Source organism: Rattus norvegicus, chromosome 2 (genome assembly GCF_021556685.1).
Source record: "Rattus norvegicus strain SHRSP/BbbUtx chromosome 2, alternate assembly SHRSP_T2T, whole genome shotgun sequence".
NCBI classification, from domain to species: Eukaryota; Metazoa; Chordata; class Mammalia; order Rodentia; family Muridae; genus Rattus; species Rattus norvegicus.
Window position 1 is genome coordinate 138,607,054 of NC_141535.1, and position 11,809 is coordinate 138,618,862.

General features: G+C 44.4%; 1 pseudogene; it reads right to left on the minus strand.

The window, feature by feature from the left end:
* Positions 1 to 667: 667 nt before the first annotated feature.
* LOC148006686 (small ribosomal subunit protein eS8-like) lies at positions 668 to 11,441 on the minus strand (annotated as a pseudogene).
* Positions 11,442 to 11,809: the final 368 nt, after the last annotated feature.

Consider the following 11,809-nt stretch of genomic DNA (forward strand, 5'->3'; position numbering starts at 1 on the left):
TAGGAATCTGCTCAGGGACATCCAGTGTTTTGCTCAGGCTGAAACATCCTGTCATTGCTCCCAGGGTCTTCCTGGGAGAGGCTCTTAGTTCAACAATCTCAAGTCTGTATGGCAGTCATTTCAAGGTTAAACCTCTGAGGCCATGCAGCCCGGAGTCAAGTAGCCACCTTGAGCTATGCAGTCACAAAGCGGCTAGGCCCAAATCCAATACGGCTCACTGCATCTCCCCCGTTATTCTTTTTTAAAAAAAAGGACCATTAGGTGGAAGTAGTGGTCTGAGATAGATCAGACATGCCTCACAGAGTGCCCAGCTCGGCCATGGCGAGCCACTCTTGCAGTTAGGACTGCACCCCAATGGCTAGGAATGAACTTATGCTGTAACACACCGTTCTGGGCTAAACGTGTGTGTTATTGGGGGAGAAACTGGGCAGAGGAGCATTTGACCGGCCCGTACATTTAAACGGGGTGTAGCCACCTCTGTCTTAGGATCGACCTCTCGAACCCCAGCCTTATCTGTCATAGGATCACCTTGTCGCCCCCAAGGCACCATGTCTTAGATTGGTCAAGGGTCAGAGGAAGTTGCCCGTCCCTGAGGATAGCTACATTGGATCATCTTCTCATTCCTCTTACTTGAGCCCAGGGGCGAAAGAGTAGGAGCCAGATGGCATTAATATAAGAGATTGTGGAAGTTGAGCCTCTCCCGATAAGTTGTAGGCACCTCATCTTGTTCGTTGTCTCTCTGATTCTCCTCAGCTGTTCCGGTCTCCAAGCGATGATAATGTACTGAAACAGAATTTCTAGGCAAAGCAGAATCTATTTGTGATTTAATAAAGCGTGTAAGTCGTTGAAAGGCCCAGGGACCAAAGGAAATCAACAAGAGTAGGCTCAAAAGGGGTCCCAAAATTGAGGACAACAGGGTAGAGAGCCATGGGGATGTAGAAAACCAGTTTTGGTACCAAGACTCTTGTTGCTCTCTCTCTCTCCTTCATTTTTCTAGGCTTTCTCTCACCTTTTTTAGACTGTCTTCTACAAGTCCAGTCTTATCTACATAAACACAGCATTCCTCTTTTAAGGCTGCACAAAGTCCTCCTTGTTGTAGGAAGATTAAGTCTAGGCCTCTTCTATTTTGTAAGACTACTTCAGACAATGAGGCAACTGAGTCTTTTAAGTTAGCTAATCCATCTCTTAATTCAGCAATATCCTTATCTATGGCTTCACTAAGCTGGTTATAGTATTGATGGGAAGTAACGAGGGAAGCAATGCCAGTGCCTGCACCCGAGGCCCCTAGACCTAGGAGAACTGCGAGAGTGATGGCAGTTACTGGTTCTCTTTTTACCTTGTGAGGCATATCCGAGCCCTTATCCCAGGATTTAAGAAAAGTCTCTGGCTCAAGTATGCTGATTCTGGGGAATAATTGTACTAATATGCAATAATCGCGCTGCTGTAAGAAATCAGATATTATTACATAGGTAGTCAGCCCTGATGAACATGCCAGATAGGTATGGTTTGGGGCGAGCAGGTACTCATGATGTTTGTTAACAACCAAGGTATGGTTGCATATTTCTAACAGCTGGTGAGGAGAGAGCATATGTTCTCCCAAAATACAACTTCCCACCCCGGATACCTCAGTGAGGGTAAATCCTAAAGAGCCTCCATATAGGGCATTGGATTCATTGGTATAAATAAATTCTCCAAAAAGAGCAATGCCTTCATAAGATGGAGGGGAGGCAGAAAAGCACATCCAACATTCCACATATCTGGAGGAATTGTTCATCTGCTCTTGGAGAAGTAAAGCTGAGGCGGATGCGTTAAGGATGGAAAGTATGACTCTGGAGGATGGTATAGGGCCTGGAGGAATGGTTGGCTGAGAGACAGTAGTACTCACGAGGGAATCTTGTGGGGCCTGTGTGGCAACTGGGTCTTTGGGCTCTGAGCCTTTTTTTAGGCAGAGAGGGAACAAAATTATGAAGAACAGGGTTTGGGCCAATAGAAACCCTGTATGTGCTAGGGACAGTCTTGAGTAACTTTATGGTAAAATAGAGTCCCTGGTCATAGCCAGTCCAATAGAGGCGAAGGCCCCAGGAGAGGCCTCGTGGCTCCTTTGTCCAATCTTTCGCTTTTCCTTGGGGAGTGAAATTAATTACCAAGGGGCTGCACCAACTGACGCAGTTGTGAGGTTTATTTTGTGTATCCACATCCACGGTGATATAATCCCATGTGGAAGAGGGTTTCCAATAAGTATTCCCTATAGTCTCACATCCCCATGAAGCACAAAAAAAAAAAACACCTCCTGGACCCCACAATAGTTTTGTGATCTGGGCCGATGGGGCCCAGGACAAACATAGAACCCAGTATTATAGCCAATTTTGTATAGTATCTCATAAAGGGCGTTTCGGCCAGCAATGGAGTCACATCTTGGAGAGGTAGAGCCAGGCCCGGTACACCCCAGGCCCCCACATCCAGGGCTTCCCGGGTTGAGCCTCCCTTTGTTAGGAGGTGCAAATTCTTGAGGCCAATAGATGTTGGGCACCCCCCAGGCTGGTTCGGCTCCTAGGGCCAGCTTGCATAAATCAGTATGGAGGGGGCCCCACGTTGGTGAAGCTCCTGTGTGAGATGTACTATAGACCTGGTCTCCAGCCTGGTTTATAATTACCTATGTATAGTTGTAGACCTGATAGGGTGCTCGTGCTCCGATGATCTCTAGCTGGAGGGAGAGGAGGCACACCGTAATCCAGTAGCAGGTCATTACCTGAAAGGAAAAATAGATCGTTCTCAGGCGCCACCCTGGAATTTGTTATAAGGCTTTATCAATCTCGGAATTTGTTTGAAATTTATTGTAAAGCTTTATTAATCTTTCAGGGAGCCATCTGGCTCCCCCCTCTTTAGAATTATAAATACAGACAGACCCTTTTCCCCAGACTATCACAAGGTCAGGACCCTGCCACTGTCCAGTTAGGGGGTCCTTCCAGAGAACGTGAGCGTGATCCATCTTGGTTGAGGGGTGCCATAAGCGATCAGCGGCTGAACGCCCTTGATTATCCAGAGTTAAGAAATTCAAAACAAAAAGGGCATGGGATAATAAAAATTTTGCGCTGCCTTTAAGAGAATAAAGAGTTTCTTGGGCAGTAAGCTTTAACAGTGTATTCTTAAGGATTTGATGTGCTCGTTCCACAATTCCTTGTCCCTGAGGGTTATAAGGTATGCCTGTAATATGTTTTATTTAAAATGGGAGCAAAATTGTTTAAATTTATGACTAACATAGCCAGGCCCATTATCCGTTTTTAGCATTTTAGGTTGTCCCATAACAGAAAATGTGTAGAGCATATGAGCAATAGCATCTTTTGTGGCCTCTCCTGTGTGTGCAGAGGCACATATAAACCCACTAAAGGTATCAATGGTAACATGTACAAATTTTAATTTTCCAAAAGATGGGACATGGGTGACATCCATTTGCCATAGCTCTCCAGGGACCAGCCCACTGGGGTTGACCCCTAGGTAGGGGTCAGACAGTGGGGTCGAGCAGCCTTTGCAATTATAGACTATTTGGCGAGCCTGTTCACGGGTGATCTTATATTTAATCCTAAGGGTTTGTGCATTAAGGTGATGTAAGTCATGTGCTTTTTGGGCAAGTGTAAGGGGTGTAGAGAAGGCCCCCTGGGCCAAGGCCACGAGCCAGGTGAGGTGATCAATGGTATCATTACCATCGACCGAGGGGCCTGGCAATCTGGTAAGTACTCGGATGTGTCCCAGAAAGAAGGGGCAAGAACGCCTCTGAATATACTTTTGTAAGGTGGCAAACCGGGGAGCAGCATTGGTGGTAGGCCGAATACAGAGCACTGTTTCTAACGGGGGATAGAAAAGGCAAGATAAGAGCTATCTGTGCATCGGGTTGTGCACAAAATACTGCGAGGATAGCTTGAAGCTCTACCAGCTGAGCGGAATCTAAAGGAATAGAGAACTGTTGTATTTGACCATCAATGGAAAATGTGGCTTGACCATTAGAGGAGCCGTCTGTAAAGACAAGGTGGACTCCCGACATAGGGTGATCACGTGTTACTTTTGGAAAGACCACTAGGACTGTAATTTTGTGAGAAAACAGTATCAACTTATCTGAGGGGTAATGATTATCTCTCTTACCCTGAAAGGCAATGCAGCTAATTGTCCATTCATCTACCTGTTGACTGAGCCAAGAGACCTGGGAGAGGCTACAGGATAAGATTAAAACAACGGGGTCCCTTCCAAAGAGCTTATGGGACTGTTCTCTTCCAAGACGTATGATTTGTGCCACCAGCAAGGGATAGGTGGAAAGGACCCTAGTTAAGGAGGCAGGTAAATGTATCCAGTAAAGAGGATATTGCTGCCAAAAAAAAAACAAAACAAAAAAACAAAAAAAAAAACAACTGCTGTTAGGGAAAAGGAGGTAGGAAGGACATCATTGGAAAATGACGAGAATACCAGTGAAAAATCACAAGGAGGAGCTTCCTGTTTCTCAAGATTCTTTAACTTTATGGTCCTCTGGTTCCTGGGAGAAGCTTCCTGCTTCTCAAGATTGTTCCCTGAGATTTTAATCTAACTTTATGGTCAGCTAGTTCCTGGGAGAGAGTTGTCAAACCGGCCGATGTAAATTACCCATTCTATGGTCCTAGGAGAAGCTTCCTGGAACATACAATTCTGGGGCCTAACCTGTTTCTTCTGCTCTAAACTTTGCGTCTAGGGGGGCAACTTTAAAACTTTTACCTTTCAACCCCCACTTCTTCTAGTGGCTAACTCTAATCATAGAACTAAATTAAAACGTGGTATTACTGACATAACATCAAAATCTGAACAGCACTTACTCTTTCTCTAATGAAGGTAACTAGCTTATTTAACACACATGGACCTATAACCAGAAACAGAAGCAAAATTAAGAAGGGTCCCATAAGGGAAGATTTCAGGGTAGTCATCCAAGGAGATCTACTAAACCAGCTCTCGAACCATCCCTGATGTGCTTCTCTGTCTCTCTGTCCTTTGTCTAACCTTTTCCTAAGTTTACTCATGGAGTCTTTAATTACTCCTGAATGGTCTACATAGAAGCAACATTTTTCTTTAAGTGTAGCACACAGACCTCCTTCTATAAGGAATATCAGGTCTAATCTTTTTTTTTTTTCTGAAGGACTATCTCTGAGAGGGGGGTTCGGGATTCTTGGAGGTCAGCTAAAAAGTCCTTTTTACTCTTTCTATATCTAAGCCAATGACAATTCTGAATTCTCCATAAGCCTTGTGTTGCAGGGCAACAGCAGATGCCCTTGCAGCACCTAGCTGGACTCCACCTTAAGATAGCCCTAAGTAATTCTCAACTCTCTTTTGTGTCTTACTAAGTCCTTAGCATCAGGATTCCAATCTGGATACTATCTGAACCTACACACAAAGATCATGACTGCCTTTTAGAACTTCTAAACTTAAACAGGTTGTGATCCCAGAGGCACAGTCCCAAGAAGTGTTAGGAGTACTAACATATGCAATGTCACATCATTTGCAATAGAAATCAAGCCTATCCCCACACCTATTCCAAAGGAACCCAGGGCAAACCTGAAATTCTTGTTTCTCAAGCACACTCAAGTGAGCATTATAGATTTCCTGTAACAGCCACTAACAAGCATCCCAAGTGGGATGGTGAGAAAACAAGAAGAGAGTCCAGAAAATAGAGGTCTGCTGAAGAGGGCAAAAGCATTTAGTCACATAGAAAGACAATCAAAAGATTAACAGACCAAAAAACAAAAGTGTGCACAAAACAAAAAACAAGCGGCCGCCGCAAGATTGCCACAGAACTGAGCTGATTCAGATGGGAGCTTCCATGAGCTCAGCAAAGACAGATGAACAGGAGCAGATTCCACATTACTCCTCCTTCCCAACCAGAATCTTCCCATTGTCAAAGTCACAAGCAACACAAAACAAAGACCTAAGACACACAGACAAAGACCACTCTGGAAATACAGACAGCCGGAAAGGCGGGTCTTTTCTCCAATCCATGAGAATGGCCGAATCCTCACCGGCACCCAGACGGGAATCTCCCAGGCGTCCCTGGGGTCCCTTCTTACCTCCTGGGACGTCTCCCAGGGCAGCGCAATCGGTGAGTCCCTGGCACATCTACCGCTCACATTTGCGTCTCTCCTGAGACACGATCCTCCCTCTCAGCCTGAGATGGGAGCATCTGCAAAACCAGAACTCCAGAACTCCAGAACTCGAGAGCAACTACAGACCCAGACTTTAGCCGGCACAAAATACAAAGACACAAAGACACAGACACTACCTCCTGAATCGGAACCGCCTAGGATCCTTTTTCTTACATTAAGACATTTAAACACTTTCCAACCTTATTCCAACTATAGGAATTAATTTCTGCTCCTTCAATAATAAACCAAGGACAAGTTTCTCACACAAAGACAAAAAAAATTCACTTAAAATTAACCAGGGACACTTTTCATCAATAAAACAAAAGAACTTGATTAAATCCTTTTTCTTAACTCTTAATCCTCTCTCCCTGAGTGAGCGCTTGATCTCTCCTATGAAACAAGCCTCCTAAATCCATACCTTCCCCATGGCAATTAGACGACAATTATTCGACCGGTCCTTACCTCCCTCTCCAGCGGACGCACGAGCTATACGGCCTGAAGAGTCCTCAATTCCCACTGCAGCTCTCTTATCTCCGTCGTCCTGTAATCGGCCTTGCTTCGGGGTCCCTGTTCGGGCGCCACTTGTCCCCGCCAGCGGGGACCCAGTTATTCAGGGTCCCGAAGAGGCTTTCTACCTGTGGGCCAAAATGGGGGTGAAGAGAAGAAGGAGACCAAGCAAGATTCTGTTGTCAAGGTCTCGTTTATTGAGAGAAATGTACAGCATTTAAAGCTCTGAGGCAGGAATAGAAGCGGGAACTGAAGCTTAGGGTGGGGGACTTTGGGAAGTGCCCAAGGATATAAGGTGAATCACTACACTGCAAGATATCCTCCTATAACAAAGAGGCAACAGTCTTCCGGGGACATGTTCTTTGAAAAGGTCGAACCCTTCTTAGGAATCTGCTCAGGGACATCCGGTGTTTTGCTCAGGCTGAAACATCCTGTCATTGCTCCCAGGGTCTTCCTGGGAGAGGCTCTTAGTTCAACAATCTCAAGTCTGTATGGCAGTCATTTCAAGGTTAAACCTCTGAGGCCATGCAGCCCGGAGTCAAGTAGCCACCTTGAGCTATGCAGTCACAAAGCGGCTAGGCCCAAATCCAATACGGCTCACTGCACAGTATGAGTTCTGCTGGGTATATTTCATCACTGGGCACATGGATCGAATCCTTGGTCAAGTGGAATCAGGGTCCACTCATCTATGAGGTAAATCTGGAAAGGTTACATGGTTCACAGCTCTGCCATTCTGTGTTCCCAGAACTGATCTTTCTAGCATGGCTAGCCTCCATCCTGAACTATCTAGAGGCCTCTCCTGAGTAAGTTACTTTATTAGAAAGCAGAAGACACGAATAGAAAAAAGACTCTAACGTTTCAGAGAACCCCAAGTGTTTAATGACTCCATCTCAGCAGCTTAAAACAAAAGCCAAACAGTATGTTCTTTCTTCTGCCTGTGAGGTTTATGCCCTCGACATACAAAGTCATCACTCTGTTACTTGCTATTCATAACATAACATGTCCAGTGTTCCATTTGATAAAGGGCATGTGCTAATCTCTTATTAATTATGAGTTCCATTAAGATTATTATATCATTACAGGGCTGGAGAGAGGGCTGCAGAGTTAAGGGTACTCACTGCTCCTCCAGAGGATGCAGGTTCTGTGGCTGATGGCTCATGGCCGTCTACAATTCCACTTCCAGGGGATCTGATGCCTTCTCTTCTTGCCTCTGTGGGTACTGGACATACGCGAGGTGCACTTACCTACATTCAGGTAGGACACTAACACATAAAATAAGTTTTTTAAAGACCATCGTTAAAAGACATAGGGAAAAAGATTCTTGGCATCGATCTAGGTAAGATATTTTTGAATCTGACTCCAAACACAGGCAGCAAAGGGACAAATAGAAAAACCGAGCAAACAACAAATAATACTCAAGTCAAAACAAAATCTTATGTAGAGCAGAAAAAAGAGGATAAAAAAACCTACAAAGTGAGAGAAGATACCAATGAGCCATACATCTGATGAGGGGTGTCATGGTTTGAATATGCTTGGCCCAGGGAGTGGCACTATTTAGAGGTGTGGCCTTGTTGGAGTAGGTGTGTCACTGTGGGTGTAGGTATAAGACCCTCACTCTAGCTGTCTGGGAGTCAGTCTTCCATTAGCTGCTTTCAAATGATGATGTAGAACTCTCAGCTCTGCCTGCACCATGCCTACCTGGATGCTGCCATGTTCCCTTGATGATAATGGACTAAACCTCTGAACCTGTAAGCCAGCCCCAATTAAATGTTGTCCTTGTAAGAGTTGCTTTGGCCATGGTGTCTGTTCACAGAAATAAAACCCTACCTAAGGCAAGTGGCTAATAGGCAAAATACAAAAGGAGCTCAAGTAACTTAGTAAAAGGAAGCAAAGTGTGTACTGGCTGGTTGTGTGTGTCAACTTGACACAAGCTGGAGTTATCACAGAGAAAGGAGCCTCCCTAGAGGAAATGCCTCCATGAAATCCAGATGTAAGGCATTTTCTCAATTAGTGATCAAGAGGGGAGGGTCCATTGTGAATGGTGCCATCCCTGAGCTGGTGGTCTTGGGTTCCTAAGAAAGCAAGCTTAGCCAGCCAGGGGAAAAAAGCCAGTAAGTAACATTCCTCTGTGGCCTCTACATCAGCTCCTGCTTCCTAACCTGCTTGAGTTCCAGTCCTGACTTCCTTTGGTGATGAACAGCAAAGTAGAAGTGTAAGCTGAATAAACCCTTTCCTCCCCAACTTGCTTCTTGGTCATGTTTGTGCAGGAATAGAAACCCTGACAAAGGCAAAGTGTCTGATTTAAGATGTCCTGAAAAAGTATTTCTCAAAAGACAAAATACAAAGAGACCGGAGTGCCCAATATCACTAACCACCATGAAGAAGGAAAGTCACCATGGGATCCCACCCTGTGCATGCTAAGAATGTTACAATAGAAGAGGCAAACATAAGAAGGTTGGCAAGGATGTAGAAGAAAGTGCTGGTCAGGGTTGGAATTAGCATAACTAATCCCTTCCTTCTTTCCTTCCTCCCTTCCTTTCTTCTTTCCTCACACAGAACAATAAACACCTTCTCCTGGAGAGATGGTTTATTTGTGTCTTCCTCAGATAGAGCTCCAGCTCTTTGCCTTCTAAGCATACCATCAACTGGTCCGTGACACTGGCCTGGTCCTCAGGTAACACAGACAAGCTTGCCCTGTTGGAACTGCTCCTCCAGAAAACTGCTGATTATGACATTCTTTTTACTTTTATCATATTCCTTTTGAAATTTTTTGATCATATAAATATATATATTTATTTTATATATATACATATATATATTTATTTTATATATATACATATATATATATATATATATATATATATTTTTTTAAGATCTCTTCCTCCTCAGGAGTCAGCTCGGCCCTTTTCTTGCAGCCCAAGAGCAGTGCATTGTGGGACTTGTACCACTGTCAGTACTGTGTGCCATCAATAAGCACAATGCAGTTGATCACCAGAGTCTTGGTGCAGACCAGCTTGTTACGGAATCCATGGTAGACAACAATTATAATCTTTGCTTTGTGAGTATAACACTCAGAGCTGCAGGAGACGTTCCCACATCCCATCTCAGGGCATGGTGCTCCTTACCGCATCCTTGAACTCAGACCGTGTGAACATTATGAGGGCCACATCCCAGCTCATACTTCCGCTTCCTCTGGTATGGCTTTCTCTTATGGTTCTTCTGCCAGTTGCCCCGAGAGATATCCGTCACTCGGTATTGACTGGAAAGAGCAGTTTTATTTTTCAATTTGTTTCTTGTCACAAAAACTAGCACCTCTGAGAGAACAAACTGTCTGAGTTGTTTTTACTGCGGTACCCTTAAGCACAGCACCGTGGATAACAAATATGAGAATCAACATTTTCTGGTTAAAATATTTTTTTTCTTCAAAAATTCTCAGCTGAACTTTTGTGCTTGGCTGCCTTGATTTATCTGATTGTTACAATTGGGATTCTCAGTGGCATAATCCTGTACACAACATAGAAGGAACAGCCCCAGCTGTGAAGACTGTAGTGAATCCATCACAAGGGACAAGGGTCACTCACAAATAAACTATATTTAGGTCATAAAGAGAAAGGGAAAGAAAAAAAATAACTCCTCATTAGAACAAAGTGATTCATAGCTAACAGTTCGTGGACATCTGAAAGGTAGACCTTCTCTGGACTCTGTGGTGTAGCTGTTTGTGAGAAAGCTGGGCAATTGAGAGTAATTTGGTTTTGAACCATTTAAAAGCCTGACCTCTGTCTTGTTCCTCTCACTTCTAAGCCACTTATTTTCTTTGATAATTCCTGCTTATTTCTTGTCCTCTTTCTTATGTATTTAGAGATTTTTGTTCCATTTCAGAGCACCAAAATTTTCACCTGAAAATGGGGAGATAGCGTGGTGATAGAATGCACTTGATTTTAGATTAAACTCCCAGTCTCCTCTTACACTCTGTGCTATCAGGAGACATTACTTCTCAGTCTTGATTTCTTTATTTGTAAAACTGTAGAAATCCTATTTCTTATGTATAACAGTTAGGTAAATAAAATAAAATATTCAAAAAAGTCTTAACACAAAGTTTGGCACTCGTTAAAGGCTAGTGGTTTTTATAAAATTTATTTTCATTTCATTTCTTTTTTCTTTCTTTTTTCTCTATCCACTAATGCATAAAGCCTTTCTGGAAGTCTATGGAGCTATTCCCTGCCCAGTGATCCACGATGCCTGTCATGACAGATGTCAACTGATGGACAGTTCTCCATGATATACAGCGCTAGAGCTGAGTTCTTCCTGCCCTCAGTGCTGTCTGTCACTGTGCATCACATGTGCAAGTGTGGTACAGCTCAGCCTGCACTTCCTCCCGTCCTTCAAACTGCCAGTGCTTGGCAACTCAAGACTAGAGATGGGCTGCCCTTTTGCTGATCTGACAGTGATGTGAGCCTTTGGAATTCCCAGGGAAGGGGGAGGGTACTTTTATGATTCCAGATGGTTAGCGACACATGATATAACTGAATGCCTTGTACTTCTCACATCCTCCTCCCCCGTATGTGTGTGTGCAGCTAGAGGAAGACCAGAGCAAGGGTATCCAAAAGCAGGGATCATTCTAGAGCCCCATTTCTCTGCGGTTAATCATGCTTGGTCTCTCTAAGCAGCCAGAGTTCCTTCTGTCTGTATACTCATAGCAATGCCAGTGTTCCTGTGCATGTATGCTGGACTCTCCCACCGAGGCCTTGCAAACCAGGAAACCTCATAACTTCTGCTGGACATGCCAGCACTGTTCCAGCATCAACTGACACAGACTTCCTGAGGTGCCCAGTCCTCAAATGTCCACTAGACTCTCCTCACAGCTCCTCCCCTTTGTAGACATCTCTTTCCCTTAGTGTTTGCCAAGTAGACGCACAAGTACTGCGAAGATCAACTCAAGCATGGGGGACCAGAGGAGAATCTCAGGCATAACAAAAGGAAAAGAGATCTGCTCCAGTCCAGAACCCTCAGACTAAACCCTGAAGATCAGCATCCTCCTCCCGCCCTCAGGATAGAGTCTATGGTCCCTCGGCTCCTTTAAAATCTACAGCTCTATTCACAGTAGTTGCCCCCCTTTTATTGCTGAAAAGCTTGGCCTGTGACTACACAAG